We start from the raw sequence: 10,789 nt of genomic DNA, 5'->3' as shown, positions 1-10,789 counted from the left end.
TAGGCTGGTAAAGTCTATATACTAGGCTGGTAAAGTCTATATACTAGACTGGTAAAGTCTATATACTAGGCTGGTAAAGTCTACATACTAGACTGGTAAAGTCTATATACTAGGCTGGTAAAGTCTACATACTAGACTGGTAAAGTCTATATACTAGGCTGGTAAAGTCTACATACTAGACTGGTAAAGTCTATATACTAGGCTGGTAAAGTCTACATACTAGACTGGTAAAGTCTATATACTAGGCTGGTAAAGTCTACATACTAGACTGGTAAAGTCTATATACTAGGCTGGTAAAGTCTATATACTAGGCTGGTAAAGTCTACATACTAGACTGGTAAAGTCTATATGCTAGGCTGGTAAAGTCTATATACTAGACTGGTAAAGTCTATATACTAGGCTGGTAAAGTCTATATGCTAGGCTGGTAAAGTCTATATGCTAGGCTGGTAAAGTCTACATACTAGACTGGTAAAGTCTATATACTAGGTTGGTAAAGTCTATATACTAGGCTGGTAAAGTCTATATACTAGGCTGGTACCTCGGGGAAGGGATGCCTCAACACTGGCTTGCTGAGGCAACCCTCTCACCACACCATACCACGCTCTACAAAATATGTCCTTGGTTTTATAAAACATGCATCACAGCCACTATGGAAAACGGAAGCGGGGTTCCTCAAGAAACTGAAAATTCAACTACCATATGGCACAGCTATTTGCTCCTGGGTACATACCTGAAAAACTGAAGTCAGTCAGTGTGCCACAGAGATACTTACACATTCATTCTTGTGCTTGCCCGCCATCTGGAGACCTTTTCTTGTGCCGTCTTCAGTTGGGTTGTTCATTTTCCTATTGTTGTGGTTTAAAAGCTTTTAGTTTTTAATTGAATATACATAGTACCTCTTTAAAAGTTTTTTACATTTATTTATTTATTTATTTATTTATTTATTTATTTATTTATTGTGTGTGTGTGTGTTTGTGTGCATGTGCATTTTAGCATGTTCATGCCATGGTACATGTGTGGAGGTCAGAAGTCAATTTGCAGGAGTTGGTTTTCTCTTCCCATCAAATTGGTTTGGATATTGAACCTAGGTCCTCGGGTTTGGCAGCAATAGCCTTTATCATCTTGCTGGCTCTTTTATTTTTATATTTTGGATAATAGTCCCTTTTCGGATATGTATTTTTCAAATATTCAGTCTATGGTCTGTTTTCTTTCTCAGGATACCATGTTTTGAAAATCAGAAGTTTCTGATTATTTTATGGTAGAATCTCTCCTTATTTTTAACATAAAATATACTTTTGTTTCCTATTCTAAATAAACATGTGAATATTTGTACGTATATTCATAGGTATATTTTCTTAACTCCTAAAGCCTGTCTTAATGCAAAATCAAATGCTTCTTCATATGTTACCATGCTTATGATCTTAAATGAGATAGGAGTGAGAGCCTATTCCAAACTCTCAGGTCATCATTCAGTGACTTGGGTGACCTTTAGGCTTCCTGACCCTCCTTTTCTAAACAGAGGTCACACAGTTCTCTGCCCATCTCTCCAGGCTGCTGGCAGAGGTGACAACAGAGCCCAGCACAGTGCCGAGATCCGACAGAACCTCAGGAGTGGCAGCGTGGGGCAGTGATGCTTCTTTATTAATTTTAAACTATCTCATTAGCAGATTCTTTTATGCTCCAGGTACGGTGGTGTTATACTTGATGAACGTATACGCTGTACAGCAATTAACACTGAGCTCACTACCCATCAGTCTCTGCGCTCATCCAATAGTGGGCGTCAGAGCGGATGCTTTAGAGTTTAGTCAAGTTCCACTTACCGATTATTATATGGATCGTGATTTTTATACTGTATTTAAAAGTCACTGTCACACACAAGACCATCTGGGCTTTTCTGTTATCTTTCAAGAGTTTTTAGTTTTGCATATCATGTCTATGATCCATTAGATTCTCGTCAGTGCGAAGGGTTTGATATATATGTCACCCCTTCCCAGACACTTGCCTGGGGCTGTCCAGTTGCTCCTGGGTCATTTGTTAAAACTCAATCTCTACTCTATTGCTTTGCTCATTGCCATTGTCACATTCTGTGACAGTGAGTTTATTTCTGAGCCTCCTTCTCTGTCCCTTGGATCTACTTGTCTATTCCTTTGCCACAAGCATGCTGTCTGGAGAGCGTGCCTTCGTTACACCTTCACAGAATCCGGTACAGCATCCAGTAGTGTCAGCCTGCCCACTTTCTTCTGCTCCTTCAATACTGCCTTGACTCTTCTGGGTCTTTGCCTCTCCACATAAACTTTAAAATGAGTTTGTTGCTATCTAGAGAACAACCAGCTGGGATTATGACTGTGACTCGCTATTCACTCTATATATCAAGGTAACAGGGCTGCTCTGAAAAGCTCTGGCCTTGCTATCCACGACATGGACTATTTACTCACTTGACTGGTTCAGGTCTTTTACATCTTCAGCAATAGCTTATCATTTTCCTCATGTTTCTGGTAAGTATGTTGCTAAGTATTTAATGTATGGCTAAGAGCCTAAGATTTTTTTTTTAAAAAAAAAACCAGATTTTACTGGTATCTTCCCATCTGTCTAGCTACTTCTCTCATTGTTGTAATTAAATACCCGACCAGAGTCGAGTTAAGGAAAACAGGTTTGTTGTGGCTCCCAGTTGAGGGGACAGTCCATAATAGTGGCAGGGGTACAATGACAGAAGCAGCTCATGGCTGTGGCAGCAAGAACTTGTTCACATCTTAGCAGACCAGGAGGCAGAGAGAGGATGCAGGCCCTCATCTGGCTTGATTTAACTGATGTGACAGTACCAGCCTCTTCAGGATGGACCATCCCTCTTCAGCTAATCTCTGAAAACATCCTTACAGACGTCCCCAGAGTCCTGTGACACTAACTCTAGTCAAGTTGACAATGTTTCTATGACGAGAGCTTAAGCTCATTTCCCAGTTTGTAATTTTGGGTAAAAAACAAACAAACAAACAATCATCCCTTCTTATTTAACCTTCAGGACAAATTGAACAGGGCAAAGAGAAGCCTGGGTATTCTTGGATCTGAGTTGCTTGTGAGTGATTTCCATTTTAGTTGACAGCTGAGGTCTCAGCACCCATGTCCTGGTACAGCATAACTGCTGGAAAGGTCGGCAATAGAGGTCAAGCAGTAGATGATAGATCCATCTTGGCTCAAAATTTGACTTAGAACTGGAGCTCAGGTTCTTATCTGCCCATGACGAGAAGGTTGACGAAATGAGTCCTGTGAGGTTTGTAGTTACCTTGCTAGGTCTTTACAGCTGAACCAAAACAAACGCAGAGCCATTTGAGTCCATGGTTCCTGAACTATGCCTTAGCCTTGTGGTTGGGGTAGGGGCAGTGATGGGACAGTCCTTTTCAAACCCCCACTACCTCCACGTGGACACTCACCATTATCATGCTAGGGCAGACAATATCTTAAATCTAAGGGACACATGAGCCCCTTACCTCCTGCTATCACTTCTGTGCAACAGTTCTAAGTCACAGAACCTTCCAGTCACTGATTTGCTTCTTGTTTGATAAAATATTACCACCAGGGATGAGGTAAACATTGGTAAGCTGAATTGTGCGGCACTTTTTAAATTCCTTGAACCAGAACTCTATCAAAAAAAAAAATTATCCAATCCCCAAGGTATATGAATTACAAAAAATTTTCCAAGTACTTCTAGGAATTATAAAAGAAATAGAAGTAATTATTTTTCAGATAAGAGGATTGATCCGTGACAGCTGGTAAGCACATCAGTATGTACATCGCCAACTGCAACTGCCACCAAGGACTCTCGTGTTCCTCTGATGACCCATAACCAGATTTACCTGCTGGGAGGCAGAAGCTTGCAGGGATTGAAGGAAGAAAACCTCTGTGTAGAACGGTGTTCTAGTTTCATTTCTGTTGCCGTGGTAAAATAATCTAGGAGCCAAAGGTGTGGCTCAACAGTCAGGAGCACGTACTGCTCTTGCAGAGGATCAGAGTTCAGCTCCTAGGACCTATATTGGGCAGCTCACAATGACCTGTATGTAAAGCCCCAGGGGAACTGATGTTCTCTTCTGGCCTCTGCAGATACCTGCAGTCATGTACACATACCTGCACAGATATATGTGCATCTATAGTTAAAAAAATAAAATCTCTAAATTAGTTCACAACTTAAGTTTATAGTCCATCCATCACAGCGGACAAGTCGGGGAACTCAGACGTGAAGCGTCAATCGACAGTCGGGGCAGTCAGAAAAGGATACAGGCATGCTTAGTGCTCAGCCAGCTTAATCGAGAGCAGAGAGGATGGATGCATGCATGCACGCATGCTTAGTGGTCAGCTAGCTTTCTCTACTCATACAGAGTCTAAATCCCAGACCCAGGGATGGCACTGCACACCTTCAGGCCAGACCTTCCCACAGACAAGCCCCTCCCACAGGCACGCGCCCACAGGCCAGGCCTTCCCACAGACAGGCACCCCCACAGGCACATGCCCACAGGCCAGGCCTTCCCACAGACACCCCCCAACCCCCCCCTCCCCGCACGCGCCCACAGATCAACCTGGTCTAGACAATCCCTCTCTTCCCGAGACTGTCTTCCCAGGTGATTTTAAGTTATGTCAAGCTGAGGGTTGAAACCTAACCATGACAGATGGGTTCACTACTTGAGAGCTTAATTATTTTGGAAAGCCGTTTTGGAATAATTTCCTGCTAACTGTGCAAAATTAGTTTACGCTAAAAGTGAACTTATATACTAAAACGATAATCTAGTATAACTACACACATTTATCAGCACGATTGTTACTTCTGCTGAATAGACTTTGCTCCAAGCAAAGGATGCACAAACGTCAAGAAACAATGTATAGGTTTAGGAGACTTGGGAGTTAATAACAGGAAAGTCGTAGCAATACATTTCCTGCTTACACTACTGAACCTAAAGTACCCAACAGCAGCCTGTTCCTAGCACCTGCAGCAGAAGAAATTACATTAAATCAGAGACTACGTTGAGAAAAGGGGAAGGTAGCTAAGCAACACCTTCAAGTTTCAAGGGAGAAAATGTTTAAAATAAAAGCCTAAATTTAGCCATCAAATGTATATTCATCAGCACAGCTAAAAATGTCTTCATGACTGATTTGCAGCATCTAATAAAGAAAAAAAAAAGCTGTCTCTGGGCACACCATGCAGCTCAAGTGCAGAAGGTGAGAGTCCTGTTCTGCTGGGAGGTGACCTCCTGGGTGTGCAGCTGCCTGGACTGCTCACTCCAGTGTTTTCTCTCTGAGGTCTCTTTTTTCTTTAAAATCAGCTCATCATCTTGGATGGGGCTTCTGTGGGTGTGTTCACTGAGTGATGGCCGTTACGATTTGTACTTTGTTCTTTAAGAACAAAATGAAAGGAAGCTTTCCTGGAGGCTTACTTTCACAAATTATTTCCATAAGTGTGTGTTGTATTAAACTCTCTGCCTTTCAAGTCCAGAAGGATGCTTATCCACATCTTTATAGGAAGGTGTCACGCTTGGTCCTCTGTTGTTGTGTGTTTTCTGTTTGCTCGTGTGCCCTTCACTCCTCCCTGTCATCCCCCCATCCTCCACCCCCTTGCGGTACTGAGGACCGAACCCAGGGCCTCAGGCATGGTAGGCCTGTGTTCTACAACTAAATTCCACCTTCAGTGCCTGCCTTTTAGCTTTCGCCGTAAAACTTTAAGCTCTTTGCCCGCCATGGCCTTGGTAATGGTACATCCAGATAGAGCAGACAATGGTATTTAGAAATCAGACTACAAGGACATGTTTAAAAAGCAGCCCTGGTTTGAAATGATTGACAATTTCTGTGACATAGACACATCCAATTTGGAAGTTCCAAGGTTCAACATGTAGTTCATACTATCACTATTTAACAACCGGTTCTCCCAAACATACAGACAAGCAAACAAAAACAAACAAACCAAAAACCCCCCAAACCTAACAAAACAATTCTAGTCACACAAACAATGCACCAACTTAGGACCGTATCTCCACTAAGGGCTCCTTAACTCAGGACACCACAGAGCGCATCCAGCTGTGGGAGCAGACGATATTTCGGTGTGGAATCCACGATGGCTGAAAACCATTCCATGTGCATCCCTGTGGGAGCTGAAGCTAAATAAGTCAGTTGGCTGAGTTACTTAGAACCAGGTACTTAGCTCACTGACAACGGATTATTTTCCACCTGTCAGGGAACATAATGGAGTCAAGACAACAAACCCTGCCTGTTTTCTGCCACAAGTGCAGACTGAATGTAATGGATATTCAATAACCCATTTCAAACTATAGGATGGGCTTCCAAGATGGTGAGAGGGCAGATGAGTTGGTAGCATTGTCAGGGGAATTTGTGTATAAGCACTTTCTCTTTGCTACTGTATAAACATGCGCCTGTTAAGAATTGTTTGGTGGCACACAAGGTCTGCACAGATGAGAAAAGCAGTCGACGCTTTCGAGACTTTTTTTCTGATTTACTAAGATGCTGAATATTTCAGCATGGACTTACCAGAAATTAAAAAGTCAGAACAAAAAATGAGAGAGATCTAAAATACAGGAAAAAAGATAACGGATCTAACATAGGGAAAATGTAAAAGCATGGATTTCACTGAAAATAAAAACCCAGTCTCTTCTGTTGCTTCATGGGATGCAAGGCAGAGGAAAGGAAGACTCAGGGCCTCCTGCCCATCACCAGGACTTCAGATTTTCAGGGGTCAGGGGACACCAAAAGGAAGCGGAAGATTAGCCCTTCTAGCCTCTTCGTGTTTCCTGACCATACTTCCAGAGTCACCTGAGCTTGAAACTGGTCACCTATGTGGCCTCCTTCTCAGGAAAATTAGCCCTAAGACATCAGGATTGGAGCTGAAATACACTTGGATATTGTGGTTTGCATCTTAAGCTCCCACCAAAGGCTGATGGGCTAAATAAAGTCTTGATCCCTAGCCTGCTCTTCTGAGGTAGGGTGTAACTACGAGCTGGGCCCTTGGGGAGGCAGAACTTTCGGAGGTGGACTCTTGGGGAGATGGAACCTTAAGGAGGTAGACCTTTGGGGAAGTAGGACTTTGGGAGGTGGGACCTGAGGGAGATGGGTCCTTTGAGAGGTGAAGCCTAGTAGAAGGCAGACAGGTTGCGGCAGACACGTCCTTGGTCTGTCCCTCTATCCCTTATCTCTGCTTCCCAGCAGGCATGAGGTAAACACACCTTCTCCACCATAACCTCCCACCATGACGTACTCAGTCACCACAAGTTTATAGTGGTCTGACTGGAGCCCTAAAATTTCCTCTCTGAGGCTGAACGATACAAACAAAACCCTCAGTACAAATGTCTCATCTCATTAAAAAAAAATTAACTTTTTGGTTTGTAGGTTACTTAAAGATCAGTAGGTTATTTACAGACTTAGATGCTGGCTCACACTGCAGTTGGTTGGGAGTGCCCTCCAGGTACTGGTTACAAGGGATGGGGTTGATTTTAGTGTCATTAAGGAAGATACAGTCCAAGGGCTCACAAATGGCATGGCAGTCAGAACCGAACTGCAGGGTTGAAACATTCCTGCTTGGACTCAGGGCTTTATGGACACATTTAGTCAGGAAAAGTTTCTTTAACAGTGTGATGGTTTGTATATGCTCGGCCCAAGGAGCAGCATTAGTAGGAGGTATGGCCTTGGAGTAGGTGTGGCCTTGGAGTAGGTGTGGCCTTAGAGTAGGTTTGGTCTTGGAGTAGGTGTGGCCTTGGAGTAGGTGTGGCCGTCACTGTGGGTGTGGGCTTAAGAATCTCACCCTAGCTGCCTGGAAGTCAGTAGTATTCTGCTAGTACCCTTCAGATGAAGATGTAGAACTCTCAGCTCCTCCTGTATCATGCCTGCCTGGATGTTACCATGTTCCTGTCTTGATGATAATGGACTGAACCTCTGAACCTGTAAGCCAGCCCTAATTAAATGTTGTCATGATAAGAGTTGCCTTGGTCATGGTGTCTGTTCACAGCAGTAAACCCTAACTAAGACAATCAGCATCAAGATGAAGCCAAACCAAGTGTCCCCAGACTTAGGGAAGGTCATCAAATCCCATATCCCTGGGCACAGCTCCATCAGTTTCCACACAGAACCACCTTTAGATTAATGATGTGGCTTTTTGTTTGTTTTCAGTGTGCAGTAGCCATACTCTAGAGTAAGCTTGGGGTCCATGAAGATTCCAGGGGTGCATTCTTGCCAGTCTGACTTCTTGAAAGTGCCACAGGAGTTGGAGCCTTACTTTGGAGTTTTGTTACTGAATTCATTACCACTGGGCTGTAACTGTGTGGGCAGCAGCAGTGGCCCTGACAGCTAGCTGGCCTTGTAGAGGGTTCCCAGGCTGGATATAACCTTTAAAGTGGAGATGATCAGTTTCTGAAGACATATTACAAGCCGCTGGCAACAACCCAGAGTTTCTATAAAACTATTTTCTTTATAGGTTTCTCTCTTCCTACAATATCAGACACAATGAGAAATGTTACTCACTACAATGTTTAAGAGGTTATAGGTAACTTCCCTTTTCTTTAAACCACAGAAAATACTTTGAAATGCTTTTGCTGCCATTGGAAGGGTATTTGGTAATATCCATTAAAAGGCTGTAAGCATGGGCCAGCAAGATAGCTCAGTGGGGAAAGGTGCCTGCTGCCAAGCCTGGCCCCCTGAGAACCAATTCCAGCAAAGTGTTCTCTGACTTCTACATACTAACCATGGCACGTGCACACCACACCCAAACACATGCTCATAAAGTCTGTGTGATGATTTCTAAGAAGCTGTCACCATTATAGAAAGTTGAGAAGTATTTTGAGTGGGGCTCAGAGAAGGGGGAAAAAAAGATCACAGTGAGGGAGGAGCATCAGAAGTTTAAATGTGTCCCTAACGTTCTCATACTGGAAGCTGAACCCATGTAGTGGTATTTAAAGGTAAGGCCCAAGGGCAGCATCTAGACCACAGAGATGCTACTCTCATGGATTAATTAATGCCTTCATCTCGAGAGTCAGTTCTGGGGGAGTCGGTTTCACATAAAAGGACGGGTTAGGCCCCTTTCTTGCTCTTTGTCCTTTGCCATGAGATGAAGCAGCAAGGCCCTCATTGTATACCACAGACCATGGCATTACTGCCAGCCTCCAGCACCGTAAGAGAGAAACTTGTTTGTTGTAAATGACTAGCCAAGGTGTCCCTCTACAGCAGCAAACGTGGTCGAAGATGAAGAGTGAGGAGGTGATGAGTAGTCTTAAATAAAGGGGATATTAGCGTAGGCTTCATGAAGTCCAGAGTCCTGTCAACCCAACCCAAACAACCCCGAGGTTACAGAGTAAGGACACGCTAACCATGAGTGAGTGTGTGGGAGTGAGTACATGCTCACAAAAGCAGGTGGGAGCTGATGACTGGAGAAAGTAATTTTAAATTAAAGTAATGAGCAATGAAGGGAATAAAAAGGTTGATATTTATGTTATCCATTTGCCTTCAAAAAAAATCTATAGAGGGTGGTGGGAACGCTTCTGTTCAACCCCCCATTCACACACTTGCCCTTTGTTAGATCTCTGGGAAAGGGGGAGGTCACACATTTGTGGCCTTATTTGAATGATTTGAAGACTCAATCAGTTAGCTTACATCAGGCTCCTGAGCAGAACTAAGAGAACCTATTACATATTCTCAGAATTTCATTTTTTGCAGGGGAGGATAGCAGGGGGGGATGGGAATTGAACCTAGGAAGTAATGCATAGAGGGCCTACTGAGCTACAGCCCTAGCTGTAGGCAGCTTGTCAGGGGCACAGAGAGCTAGATGACTTCATACCACTTTCTCCTGACCTGAGGGACCTGCCCCCAGCCAAAGGAAACATCTCTTACGTAACACTAGGATGCCTCTGTTTGTTTAATCACAGTGAGTGTCATGGTTCTGAGTTCTATTTTTAAAATGCAGCCGTGGACTCCCTTGCTAGCTACTGTCTTCTGTTTGCCTATACCCAGCTTCACTCCTTATGGATTTTATTCACTTGATGTCCCTTAGCCAGAAAAAAAATTAAAATAATCCCATGTGAGGGGGTGGTTTATGGTTTTAAAAAGATTTAATTTTTAAAATTATGTTTGCGTGTGTGTGTCTACTTGCCTGTATGTGCACCACATACATTAAGGTGATCTAAGGCCAGAGGAGGGTGTTATTCCCCTGGAACTGGAGTTACAAGCAGTTGTGGGCCCCACATGGATGCTGGAAAACAAACCCATCCTCCTCTATAAGGACAGTATGCACTCTTAACCACTGAGCCATCCCTCGAGCCCTCTCCCCTTTAAAATTATTTATTTTAAAGACAGGATCTCACTGTGTAGTTCTGGCTGGCCTGGAACTCCCTATATAGATCAGGCTGGGCCAACTCACAGAAATGTTTTTGCCTCCGACTCCCAAGTGTTGTGATGAAGGGCATGTACCATGTCCAGCTCATGAGAATATATTTTTATGAGCCCTCGGCCCTCTATGATTTCAGAATGGATTCTAGGAGTCTCTCTATTCTCTCCTTCCCCCACCCCCAGCCGTCCAGTGTCTAGAGTCTGGCTGGGTGGAGTGCAGGTTCCCAGTGGCCACCACCTGAAAGGAAGGGCTGGAGGAGCCACCGCCAGGCAGAGGATGCGCACCACTGCCAGGTGTCTCAGATGCAGAATATCTCTGGCTGGGATCTCACTTCAGCATGCCGACGGCTTGCCTGGAGCTCCGTCCAGGGCTGTCCACCCCGGAGAAATGACGCATTAATGGTCATTATTCCGATGGATGACTAC

This window comes from Grammomys surdaster, unplaced genomic scaffold (assembly GCF_004785775.1).
Source record: "Grammomys surdaster isolate TR1022 unplaced genomic scaffold, NIH_TR_1.0 172, whole genome shotgun sequence".
Taxonomy (NCBI): Eukaryota; Metazoa; Chordata; class Mammalia; order Rodentia; family Muridae; genus Grammomys; species Grammomys surdaster.
The sequence above is the reverse complement of the archived record's forward strand: the minus strand, read 5'-3'. Positions refer to the sequence as shown.